The 12596-nt window shown below is 40.1% G+C and overlaps 1 protein-coding gene across 1 annotated transcript in view; it reads left to right on the plus strand.

The window, feature by feature from the left end:
• AMOT (angiomotin) overlaps positions 1-12596 on the plus strand; it is a 68346-nt gene that overhangs the window by 3152 nt on the left and 52598 nt on the right. The window contains 1 exon segment of the mRNA XM_033201270.1: positions 5468-5545. The gene's annotated coding sequence lies outside the window, so the exon portion shown is untranslated.

Here is a 12596-nt window from a genome sequence, read left to right on the forward strand (position 1 = left end):
CCCCAGGAATTTTTGTTGGTGTTTTACTATGATGTGTTGTCTTTAGTCTTACTTACTTTTCCCTCCTTGCCGCCTTTTGTGGACTTTGGTCCAAAATCTAGGGTTCCACCCCCAAGTCAAAGGTTAGAATTTTGTCCCAGGAACTAAGGGGGTATTAAACAGGCTGGCCATACTGCATTACTCTCCTCCATGGTGGGCTTCTGACCCCTTTTACCCAGAGAAAGGAGGGAAGTCGCCCCTTCCACACACAACACACACAATCTGAACAAAAAAAAAAAAAAAAAAAAAAAGAAAAGAAAAAGAAAGAAAGAAAATAGGAGGTCATTTGCTTTATAAAAGAATCCACAACAGGTTTCTTTGTAAGTACTAGCTTTCCTAGTTAGTGCCTTTAAACTATGACTTGATATATAAAAATTCACTCTTACTGGACCTTCTCTGAAGCATATTTATTGCATAAAGGAATACATAAGAATTTGTAATGATTATCACTTAAATTAAGTGAGGCCATTATTTGGCCTTTGAAATCTTTTTGTTATATGGAATGGAGTTAGTTAATTGTCTAAATCATTCTGGCTTGTAATAATGCTGGCCACGTTAGCTCCGGCCTACAACTGCTTGCAGAAGAAAGCTAGTATTACTTTTTGAAAATAAACCAGACTTTATAGATTTTGAACAATTCTAAGGATGAGACTATCCACCCCATATAGGTAAAATATTTTATTTCTGGTTACTGTATTTGACTAACCCAGGGATCTAGAAAGTTATTTCTAGTAAATAATGGCTACTGATGCCACTTTTAACCTAAGAATCTGCAATAAGATTTCCTAGTGAGCCTACTGGTGAGAAGGACCTGGGCTCTAGGCCCAACCGTAACTCGGTTTACTACCTCTGTTAAGTTTTTTTTTTTTTTTTTTCCCACTGTAAATTGTGGGTTTGGACAGGGTGATTTTGAGAGCCAGTTCTCATAAGTTTATGGTTTTCTTTCTAGGCCTCAATATCGAGTATGAATGTGAATGATTGCTACTAGAATGAAGTGCAACCGTTGTTAGAAATTCAATCATCTAGTCATCATGTTAAAAAAAAAAAAGATCCTGTAAGGATATATGAATATGGATGCATCATGTTTTATATTTTAACAACCCCAAATTAAGAAGCTAAGACTCTATCCAGATAAACTTCAAGAATTCCATCATCCTAACAGATCACCTGCTTTCATTTTCTCTAGTTCCTTTCAAGTCCTGGTTCCTGTACTAACATGAATTTTAGATAATTGGAGCCACAGATATATACAATGTTGCTTTTCGATAAGAGCCCACCTAAGACTTAGCTTTGTAAACCCATGTGGAGGAAAGAAGTCAGAATCTGACGGAGGACACATGAAGACTCCCATATATTTTGTTTCTCAAATGCCAGGAGAAGCTAATGGATATAATAAGTAATCCCTAAACACTCTCTGTGATTCAGGGATTGTTCATGTATCTAGCAAGGCTGTTAGTTTAATTCCTTTGACCTCCTGTTATCTCTCCCCCATTCTTGTTAACAACAACAACAACAGCAACAAAAAACTAGGGTCCACTGTTTACCTTGTCTAAATTATTGGCAATGATTTTAAATCACTGTATAGTGATATGCCATCAAGTGAGTACAAATTTGGGTGGACTGTGAAATCTTCAGAATGAGAAAGGAGAAGCAAGACAGCACAGATATACTTGTTTTATAGCATGGAAAATAATATGTTTAAATTAGACTAAAAGATAGCAAAGAAACTAAGGATTTTAGACAGTTAAATAAAAGACAATACGTGCAGCAGCAGAATGGCCCACGCGTAATGGATTCTTCATCTGAGGTCTTCACCACGTAGTGAAAGTTCAGTTGCATAGTTCTTTAATTTTCCTTTGATAACAAAGGTATGGTATACATGTGATCTCTAAGATTTGATGGATTCACCGGGCATGGTGGCTCACGCCTGTAATCCCAGCACTTTGGGAGGCAGTAGCGGGCAGATCACCTAAGGTCAGGAGTTTGAGACCAGCCTGTCCAACATGGTGAAACCCCCGTCTCTGCTAAAAATACAGAATTACCTGGGTGTGGTGGCGCATGCCTGTAATCCCAGCTACTCGGGAAACTGAGGGACAAATTGCTTGAACCCGGGAGGCGGAGGTTGCAGTAAGCCGAGATCACGCCGTTGCACTCCAGCCTGGGCAACAAGAGCAAAAAAAAAAAAAAAAAAAAAAATTTGATGGATTCATTCCTGGAAACCAGTGGCTCATCATAAATTCGATTAAATTTCTCTAACTGGAGTAGAAAGTGCTGTACGGGTTTTTAGTATTAGAAAGTACCAAATGAGGAACAGGAACTTTTTTTTTTTTTTTTGGTAATATATGATCCTGGAGAAAATGCAAATGGATGTATTTGCCAATGTTTCCTAAGGCAGCTGTTGAAAATCTACTCTTTTAAGTCTGTGGGCTTGCCTTCACATTTGTAAAGGCACTTTCACTCTTGCCCTAACTCTATGAAATATCATTAGCCTGTGTGACTTGAAGCCGGGATCTGGTTTTCTCTGCCCGGCCCCTCTCTGGCTTACCATGTGACCAAGGGTAAATGAATTAGCCGCTCTAAGCTTCAGTTACCCTTCTGGGAAGCAAGGATATTAATACCTCACAGAGGTGTTTCGGCATGCTTCATATTGGGCACATGCTTTGAGGTTATTGGATGAAAGGTGTTTGCATGATGGCAAAGCAGGCTTATTATAGGGTCTTGAGCAGGTGTTCCTTTTTAATGAGCTTTGCTCTCTCATAACATACAGTGCCCTTTGGTGCCCCATTGCCTTACAAACTGTAATTACCATTAACCCAACATTTGTATTATTGGCCCTCTCGGCTTTTTGAAAAAAAAAAAAATTAAACAGTTTTGTACTGTGTGGTAAGTTGAGGTACAAATAAGAGAACTCTAGCATCTTACAGGGTGGTGAAAAATAGCTTCAAAAAGAAACGTTAGTTGAAAAGGACTATAGAGATCAGTGAGTTCTTCAAAGCTCCTCCAAAAGGTGAAAAAGAATAAAGCACACGTCTGTGTGTGTGTGTGCGCATGTGCGTTTTAAGGGAGAAAGTTTTCAGTAATATTTGCTTGTGACACATACTGATGATAGCCAGTAACTGAAACCCGGCCATTGTAGCGTTTTATACACAGCTGGTTTTTATTAATGATGGAATATTTATGCTTGCTGTACAATTCGTGGCTCATTTCCATGTGTATGTCAGAACTTAAATACCCCCAAAAGAAACATTAAGATAACATGAAATACAAATGTGGCCAAGCTAGAAAGGGTGGATTTGGTGGAGAGTCTCCCTTATTCTTATTGGTGTCACATCAGATCACAATAACTGTGCCGCCCCTCTACCAACCTTAGCATTGATACAGATCTTTTTTTCCCCTTATATATACCCCATAGCAAACTTCACATTTCAGTCTTTTTGATGTGGACAAATGATCTGCTCTCCCCTTTATAATGCAGATAAAACTGATGTATGTGTTTTTTAAGAGCATATTTTCCCTGCACATGCTTCTCATTATCCGAGAGGCCTGGACTCAATCAGTAAAGGAGCAGAGAAACCACATAATTGAAAGGAGAATGACGGTGGTGCATACTTGGAATATTTGTGGGAAGGGGATTGCTGACATCAGAAAATGTAGTGGCCTGAGTGTTAACAGCATTGAAGAGAAATCAGCTTTCTGTGTTTCTGTGTTTTGAAAATTATTTTTAAGGGAATAAAAATATGGGCCAGGTTTGACATCCTTTTATGAAGTTGCCCTGGAAACTTTGATGAAGATTGTTAAAGAATAGCTCAATTAAAACCTTCCCCATTAGAAGCTAATTAGTACATCCCTTACTCATTTTGGTTGTTTTCAAGGGGCATGTATTTGCATTGAATTAGTGACATTTGTTCCATGTGATAGCAAACTAAGATAAAAATCACAGATGGGGAAAATTATTTAGATTGCCTGTTTTGAAGAAACCTAATTTCCTCTTTATTACATTTAGATTTTCAGTTCAGATTTTTGTTTTACTATGTTTATATACAATGATCACATTTTAGTGTGGTAGCCAGTTTTGCTTTCTGGATCATGGACTGTAAACCAAAGCTTATTTGAATTTCCCGTATGAATTAGAGAAATAGAACAAATGACAATAAACCATTTTATTAAGGTAAGATTTCATTTTTTTTCTTGTACAATTAGTTTCTCTTGGTCTATGTGTGTGTGCCTGAGAGAGAGAGTGGGGGAGGCAGATTTTTTTTTTTTTTAAAGCAAACAATTTTTGAAGCTAAGAAAATTTTGATGACCCCCTTTACTCCCAGGAACATTCTATCTGTCTCAGGCTGCCAGTTGGGCTTTTGTTAGGGAAATATGATGAATTTTCTGACCTGGTGCTTTCTGTGACCAGGCTAAGCGATTCTCCCCTGGAAGCCTGAAGGAGAGAGGTTATGGTGAGAACAGGAGTGCAAGATTTCTAGCAGGTTCTTTTTACTGTACTCCACCTTTTTTTTTTTTTTTTTTTTTTTTTTTTTTTTTTTTTAGGGGGGTGAGTATTTGCTTCTGAGATTTTAGGGTCGTTTGCAGTAGAGTCCGTGCTGTGTAGCTAAATACAAAATATGGGCCTGTTGTGGCCCTCCTTTCCCCCCATCACTTTAGGTGACGGTCATTCTGTACCTAGGTTCTCTGACACTGTGCCTACGGCGTAGGTGTATGCCTGCAGTAGTTTGTGCAAGTGAGAAAGTTAGCTGGGTTATATGATTTGTGGTTTAATCTCACTCTAGTCCTTCTTGGGAAGGCAGGGTTTAGATTCAGTTCTGCAATGGCACCACAGGCAAGGCAGGTTCCCTGTGCTTGCAAGGCAACAGCAGGAGGAGGAGGGGCTGCCTTCTGCCTTCGGAGAGTGACTCAGACCCTTCGGTATGAAGATATGAAATGCTGGCTCCTGTCCATGCACCTGCTGGATGCCACACCTGCAGTCAGCACCTGAGCCCCACTCAGACACAAAAACCAGACTGAAGGCAGACGGGGCTCCCTTGAAAAGGGGCACAGCAAAACAGGGAGCTCTCAATTATGTTAGTAGAGCCTCACTGGGAATTGGGTTTAGTCATCCCAGTGTTGACGTGGGGGAACAGATTACTTTCTTTTAGATGCAGCTCACTCACTTGCTCAAGATACTGTTGGAGTGCTTCAGGAGTTTGCTTTCCTAATGAATTTCTCTTGTGAACTGTCCTCTTAAAAACTGGAGGTTCTGTGGAGGGTTATGTCTTAGAACCAAGGAAGTCACAAGACCTGGGTTCCAATGTTGGCCCTACCAATGGGCAGTGGTGAAATTCTGTTGCAGTTAGTTATGATTAGCTATCTGTTCTGGACTTGAGCTTCCCTCTCCAGTTCTAAAATGGAATTAATCACATCTGCCTTTATTTCCCCACAGAGCTGCTGAGAAGGACAAATAAAATAGCAGAAGTGAAAGAGCTTTTGTTTCCTTAGAAGGAAGGCTGAGAAACTAAAGGTAACAATAACATTATTATTATTATTGTTATTCCATGTCTTTCTTTGTTTTCTTCTCCTGCTGTGGCCTCTAGCAAAGTTTTGGGAAAGTTATTTACTCAGAATGCAACTATTAAGCACATTTTATGTACCAGTTAATGTTTTAGGTATTGGGATGGATACAATGAAAAATCACACACCCAGCCCATGCCCTCTAAGATCTTACAGTCTAGCAACTTCCATTTCCGTTTCTGGCTCAACCCGTAATGGTGATTGCTACCGGGGCACTCAGAAGCTTAAAAGGTGAGAGTTAACTTTTTTTTTGTCTCCACACTACAGCTGGGGATTTCTGTCCCTGGAGCTGAGTATTCCAAGGTCTAGATTGGAGATATATGGGAGGAAAGGCCATGGGGACAAATAAAGGAATTTCTTTCCCTCCCACATTTGCAAAGTACCTAACCCTTTAAATGACCTTTTTTTTTTTCCAGAAGTCCATGTTTAGTTTCATCCTGGGTTCTGTTCTGTTCCTAGTCAATATGGTCTAGTCCTCTCTTATGACCTTAGCTGTCATCCATATGCTAATGACTCCCAAAGATGTATCTCAACCTATCTTTGATGTCAAGTTGGTTATCACATTCCATGTCTTCTACACAGCTCATAGGTTTTTGGTGTTTTCCTCTTCTTGGGAGATTTTTCAGGTAGCCCAGGGTTTTTTACAGAGCACTATGTGTTGCTGGAGCTATCGGCTCATACCTCTGTTCTCCTGTTGAGTTGGGCCTCCTCTGCCTGACTGGGGGCTCCTCAAGGACTGGGCTCTGTTTTATTTATTTATTTATTTATTTATTGCCACCCTAGGGCTTACCTAGCACAATGTCTGGCTACAGTAAGTGCTCAATAAAAGTTTATGGAAAATTTGCTGTGATAAGTGTCATCATAGAGAGTTAATTTTCCATATTGAGCAAAGTTGAGGTCAGGAATAGATGGGGAGGGATTAGGGAAAAATCTTCAAAGAGAAGGTAGAAAGCAGAATTGCCTTATTTTGAGAGTTCTGGCTAAGAAGTCACGGAAAGAATGCCTGTTGTGTCTACTCTTGCTAAACCAGGGGCATCTCTGACCTATTGCCTCCCCTGCTTTAGGACTGGATGACTTTTATGGTCAGGTCTGCAAAATAAACCTCTGTCTATAATACATTGACCATTTAAGACAGGTGTCACTTAGTCATATAATACTAAACAGGGCTGACCTTAAATGTGCCACCTTAACTGAGGCTGAAAATAGAGCTACACTCACAGGCTCATTGATCATGCCTGCTTAGTTCTATAAAGCAAAATGTCCCTTAAGATATATTGAAGATTGGGATTTAAAAACTGACAAATTCAATTCTCAGAATGTAAGCAGGTTGGGTCACAAGAACTGAATGTCTTCAAGCTGACTGTCAGATCTTTCCAAGGGCAAAAATGAAAGATGATATAAGCTATTACAGGCCATGAACCTGTTCTCACCCACCTGATGCTTTTACTAATTAGCTTCTTGGCTGGGTGGCAATTTGGGGCAAGTGCATGCAAGCTGGATTCACAGGGGAGCCCACATTCCACTCTGCCATTTCGCAAGCCACTGGGATACTACACTGCTTCTCTTGGCTTCTTTCCCTCCCAGGAGCCCTGCTCTGCCCTGATGGAAAAATGAGAGCAGGATAATTTTTCGTTAAATGAGGGAGGGATTTCATGGGACTCTGGTGTTTCGCTAATTTTATTTTTTAGTGGGTTGTCTAAAAACATTTATGCTTCTTGACCCATCAGTTTCACTTCTAGGATTCTATCATGAAGAAACAACCTACAGTATTGAAAAAGGTTCAATCACAAAGTGTTTTTGTAACATTATTTAGACTAGCATAAAATTGGAAGCAATTTACATGTCTTAATAATTGAAGAATGGGTAAGTGAATGCTGATACACTTGTTTAATGCACCATTATGCAGCCATTACGATGTTATGAAGTTATGCCACAATATGGAAAAAGTATTTATGATGAGGTGAAATGCAGGATCCAGAATTACATCTTATTAATAATTCATTGCTTTGTAAAAACACAAATACACATAGGAACACTAAAGGAAATATAATGTTAACAATGCTTAAGTTGAGGTGCTGGGATTGTAAGTGATTTTTTTCTTTATTAAAAATATGTGCATGCTGTGCTTATATTACTTGTAAAATAAAATATAAGTAGACATGAAAAATGGGTGGTCTGGCATTGGAGGTTAGAGATTGGTGAAGCAGGCAGCTTCTAGGTATATTCTTAAACTTTTCTCATTTTAGACTCCATCTAATTACAGGGACCCTTTATACTTTTCCTGAGATAATAAAGAAGGGGATGTGAAGACATAGTCTACTCCTCTTTGGGAATGGATGTGTGTGCTGGGGGATAGAGGGAGATGGCAACAGGATTCTCCTTGCTACACAGTATGTCACTGCTCACATCCACTTCAGGGTTGATCACCTTTGTTGCCTATAAACATGTTCAAGGTAATTGCTTCAGAGCAAGGCAAAGTCAAACTGTGACCAAAAACGACCAAGACCTTGAGTTACCATCCCAGAAACGGATCTCTCACACTGATCCTCAGTAAGATTTGGAAATGCCAAGGCCTTGCTGTGGTTCTTAAAATAATTTTTCAACCTAATCTAATAGGGTGGTGCAAAAATAATTGCGGTGTTTGCAATAGAGTGTATTAAGTCGTCCTTGCATTGCTATAAATACCTGAGACAGGGTAATTTATAAAGAAAAGAGTTTTAACTGGCTCACAGTTCTGCAGGCTTTATGGGAAGCATGGTGCGAACATCTACTTGGCTTTGGGGCGGGGGCCTCAGGAAGCTTGCAATCATGGCAGAAGGCGATGGGGGAGCAGGCACATCACATGGCAAAAGCAAGAACAAGAGCAAGAGGCAACAGGGGAAGATGGCACACAGTTTTAAACAACCAGATCTCATGAGAACTCCCTCACTGTCAGAACAGCACCAAGAAGATCTGCCCCCATGATCCAGTCACTTCCCACCAAACCTCACAATTCAACATGAGATTTGGGCAGGGACATACCTCCAAACTATATCATAGAGGTAGAGATAGGAACAAAGAAGAGTCGGGGCTGACTCTTCTCTTAAGCCTTTTCTTGAACTAATGCTAGAATTAAGTAAGAGCAAATGCCAAGCTGGTATGATATTGAACAGACCTGAAACAGGGGGCCTGGAGACATCGATCCCTGGAGGTTCATGTTGCTGTTCAATCCACCTCACATCTTAGCCTAAAAAGTGAATTTGCAAAGCCTTTCTATAGTAGTACTTCTAGCTGAACACTTCCCCCTTACCTCCTTGAATTTTCCTTCCTTCCATTAACATTTTACTTCCAATGGAACTGGAAAATCAGTGGTAGCATTAAAGCAGGTTTATAGTCTTTTAAAACCAGGGTCAATTCTATGTAATAAGTAGTTATTAAGCATCTTCTTTGTACAGGCAAATAATGCTAGATAATATGTGGTAGTGGAAGGGTTCTTGCCCTAAGCATTATAAAAAGTTTCATTTTGGTCCTGGCTCTCTCTTAGCCTTTGAGGCCCTGGCATCTTCATCTATACAAGAAGAGGGTGGGACCACAGGGTGGTCTCCCAAGAGCCTTTCCAGTTCTGGGTTTCAATGATCTAAGGACCCCTGTGTAGTAGACTGAGTTGCAAATAAAGGTTCTTTTTTAAAAAAAAAAACAAAAAAAAAAAAACTTCATAAAATTGCTGTACACTTCTCAAAAGAAAAAAAAAAAGGCTACTTTGAAATAACAGTGATAGTGATAGCTTACTTTTATTGAGGCCTTATTATGTGCCAGTCTCCATACTTAGCACTCTACATGGATTAATTCCCGTAATCTTTGTAACAACCCTATGAAGTATGAGCACCATTATCCTATTTTGCAGATGATGAAATGAGACTTGGGAGATCAAGAGACATGTACAAGGTCTGTTAGTAAGACATATATTCAGGATTTAAACTTGGGCAGTGTGACTCTAGGCCCAGACTCTGTGCCACGGTGTTTATGATGCCTACCCGTTACCTGTTGAAGGTTTAGCGATAACCTGCAAAAGAACCATTGTTTTTCACATCCCAAATGAAGTGAATTGGTATCTTAGGTTGCAAGAGTGTTGGGGCAGGTATTCTCTAGGGTACTTTGGCTACAATATGGACCAACCTGAGAGAAAGTAAGAATTTACTGGGGCCTCTCGCTTTTTGTGAGAGGTTTTGTGTGTGTGTGTGTGTGTGTGTTTGCACAAATACATACACATAGGTACAGGGAAAACTTTGAACTGGCCCAGATAAGGGAGTCAAATTGGATGAAACAAGTTGACCAAGATTTAGCAGAGAAACAGCTTTCTTAGGCTTAGATTCTTTATCCTGGTTGGGTAGAATGAGAGGTAGGGGCAGAATTTGGGAGGGTATAGAAGAGGAGATAGAAAGAAGATCTTATAGGCGTATTGCAAAATTTATTTGAAGGGTGGGAATTTGGTCTGTCCTGACCACCTTGTAATGTGGATTTTCTGGGACTTGTCTTGGGAAACGTCTCGGCCTTCATTAATATGTTTTGGCTCAACCTCACAGGTGTATTGAAAGAGGCCAATGACTGCAAATGGAGTAAGAATTTAGCTTGGCCTTGCTTCCCTGTTGTTGTTATAGAACAGTTGATTATATAGATTCAAATTGCATTTTTAAAGACAGGACCACAATTATTTTTTTTTTTCCTATCAAATATTCTCAGAGACAGTCTGTGTGCCCAGGAGAAACAAAGTTATTTTACTGATTGAAGATGATGTCAGACCCCTGGCAGTGGCATGATTAAAGCTATAGGGAGATTAAAGGTTACAGAGTTCATACTATTTTAGTTCTTGTGCATGAAACAAGGAGTCTTTTCCTTTCCTTTCTCAAATACGTGGAGTAGTGTTTTCCTCGTTATGTGACTCTTGACATGTAGATGAACATAAGTTCTTCAAGAAGAAAATAGTAAACTGGAGAGGACTCTGCAAAGCTTTTTCCTTAGGCTGATTTTTTTTTTTGTTTTAAACAGAGACAAAGATGGCACGAGGTGGGTGAGGGTAGGGGAACCATCTGTGTCCAGTTAACATAAAGTGATTTGGGTTTTGAAAAGGATATGGAGGGGCCGAGTGTGATGACTCACGCCTGTAATCCCAACACTTTGAGAGACCGAGGCAGGCAGATCACCTGAGGTCAGGAGTTCAAGACCAGCCTGGCCATCATGGCGAAACCCTGACTCTACTAAAAATATGAAAATCAACCAGGCATGGTGACACATACCTGTAATCCTGGCTACATGGGAGGCTGAGGCAGGAGAATCACTTGAACCCGGGAGGCAGAGGTTACAGAGAGCCGAGATCCTGCCACTGTACTCCAGCCTGGGTGACATAGCAAGACTCTATCTCAAAAATAGATTAAATAAATAAATAAATAAGAAAAGGATACAGAGGACAAAATTGAGAGAAGAAAGACCTTGCACGAGTAAAGTTTTCTCAGTGAAGAGCTGAGTATCAGGAGAAAATCAGTAATATCAGCCTGAAGAATCTAAATCGTACTGGAAAATAATCATATGGTAGTTTCTCTCCAGGGACTCAAGTTTAAAAGCCTTGGGCGGTTTTCTGGTGTTTCAGTTGAAAAAAAAAAAAAAAAAAAAAAAGGATGAATGTTTTGTTCAGAATTGGACAATAGAAGCCGGTGGTTATGTACCATAGCTCTGTTAAAAGTCCAGCTTTGATTCCAATTAGAAGTTGTTCCTCTGCTTCAAAACTAGGGGAGACACCCTAAAATAATTACCTTGCAGATTTGAGATGATTATGCTTTTGATCATGATTATATGCTGTGCCAAAACAAGATGGAAAGGCACATTTCCGTGTTTGTTCACTGTATGTCTGTTCACTTTATTTTTGGCAACATTGCAAGGAAATAATGTTAAATTAATCACTTTGTGGTTTTGTGGATTTTTTACAAACTTGAATGTTTTGAACATGCTCTCAAAATACAGAGATGTTTGTGTACTTCTTTTGCATTGCTTTCCTCCTCTCATGGAGTGGATTAAGCCTTTCCTTTAAGTGATATGAATGAATCATAGGTAGGCCAGGACAGAAGATAGGAATGTGGTTCATGTGCATCTCACTTAAACTCCTGAGTCTTAGAATCATTTTGATTAGGCTGACAAGGCTTTGCAGAGAGTCCAAGCAGAAATTAGACATAAGGACTATCTCAAATCCAGGTCTATTATGCATTTGCATCTAGTCTATATAATGTAAGTCAGTGAGTTTTTTTTTTTTTTTTGCTGAGACACCGGGGCAATGGAAGTGCCAAGAAACAAGTGGAGGCATCTTCTGCTTGGAGAAGGGTTGCAGTCTATGTTGGGAAGGGCAGTCTACTTTCCTACTCCAAGAATGGATGGACCGTTGATCAGATGATCAGAGTGTAAGCTCCATGAGGGCAGGGATTATATTTTATGTGTTTTTGTAGCCCTTATTGTGTCTAGCATGAGGCTGACAAATGTGTGGAATAGTCGATACGCAATAAATACTTAGTGACATGGTTGAAAAGAAGTCGCCCCCCTCCCGCCCCACCTATCTGAGCTTGAGGCACTCAAATTGGGAGCCTCACTGAGTGTTCTTTTTTTGACCAAAAACCTACCTTATGATGACTGCACTCCCTTCTGGGATGTGGGACAGTGAGCCTCACTAACATCCCCTGCTACTAATAGCAGTTTAAAGGTTGCACCCTAAAGGTGACAGTGGTTTTGGCTTTTGTCATCATCCACCATTCCAACTTGGAATGGAAGTGGTAGCTTTCTAGGGCTGTGAGGTCAGAACAGAGCAAGCCTTTCTAGTCTCAGACCTGAACATTTCCATCACTGGAGACCGGCCTGGCTTTCCGGACACAGCTGCTGGATACTGAGGTTTCTTTTCTGCCCTAGTGGAGATGGACTCTGCTACTCATTTAAAAACCAAGCACCATAGGAGGACAAGTCATTCTCTTGGAAGAACTGGTTTG

The sequence above is a fragment of the Trachypithecus francoisi genome, unplaced genomic scaffold (genome assembly GCF_009764315.1).
Source record: "Trachypithecus francoisi isolate TF-2019V2 unplaced genomic scaffold, Tfra_2.0 Lachesis_group6, whole genome shotgun sequence".
Classification (NCBI taxonomy): Eukaryota; Metazoa; Chordata; class Mammalia; order Primates; family Cercopithecidae; genus Trachypithecus; species Trachypithecus francoisi.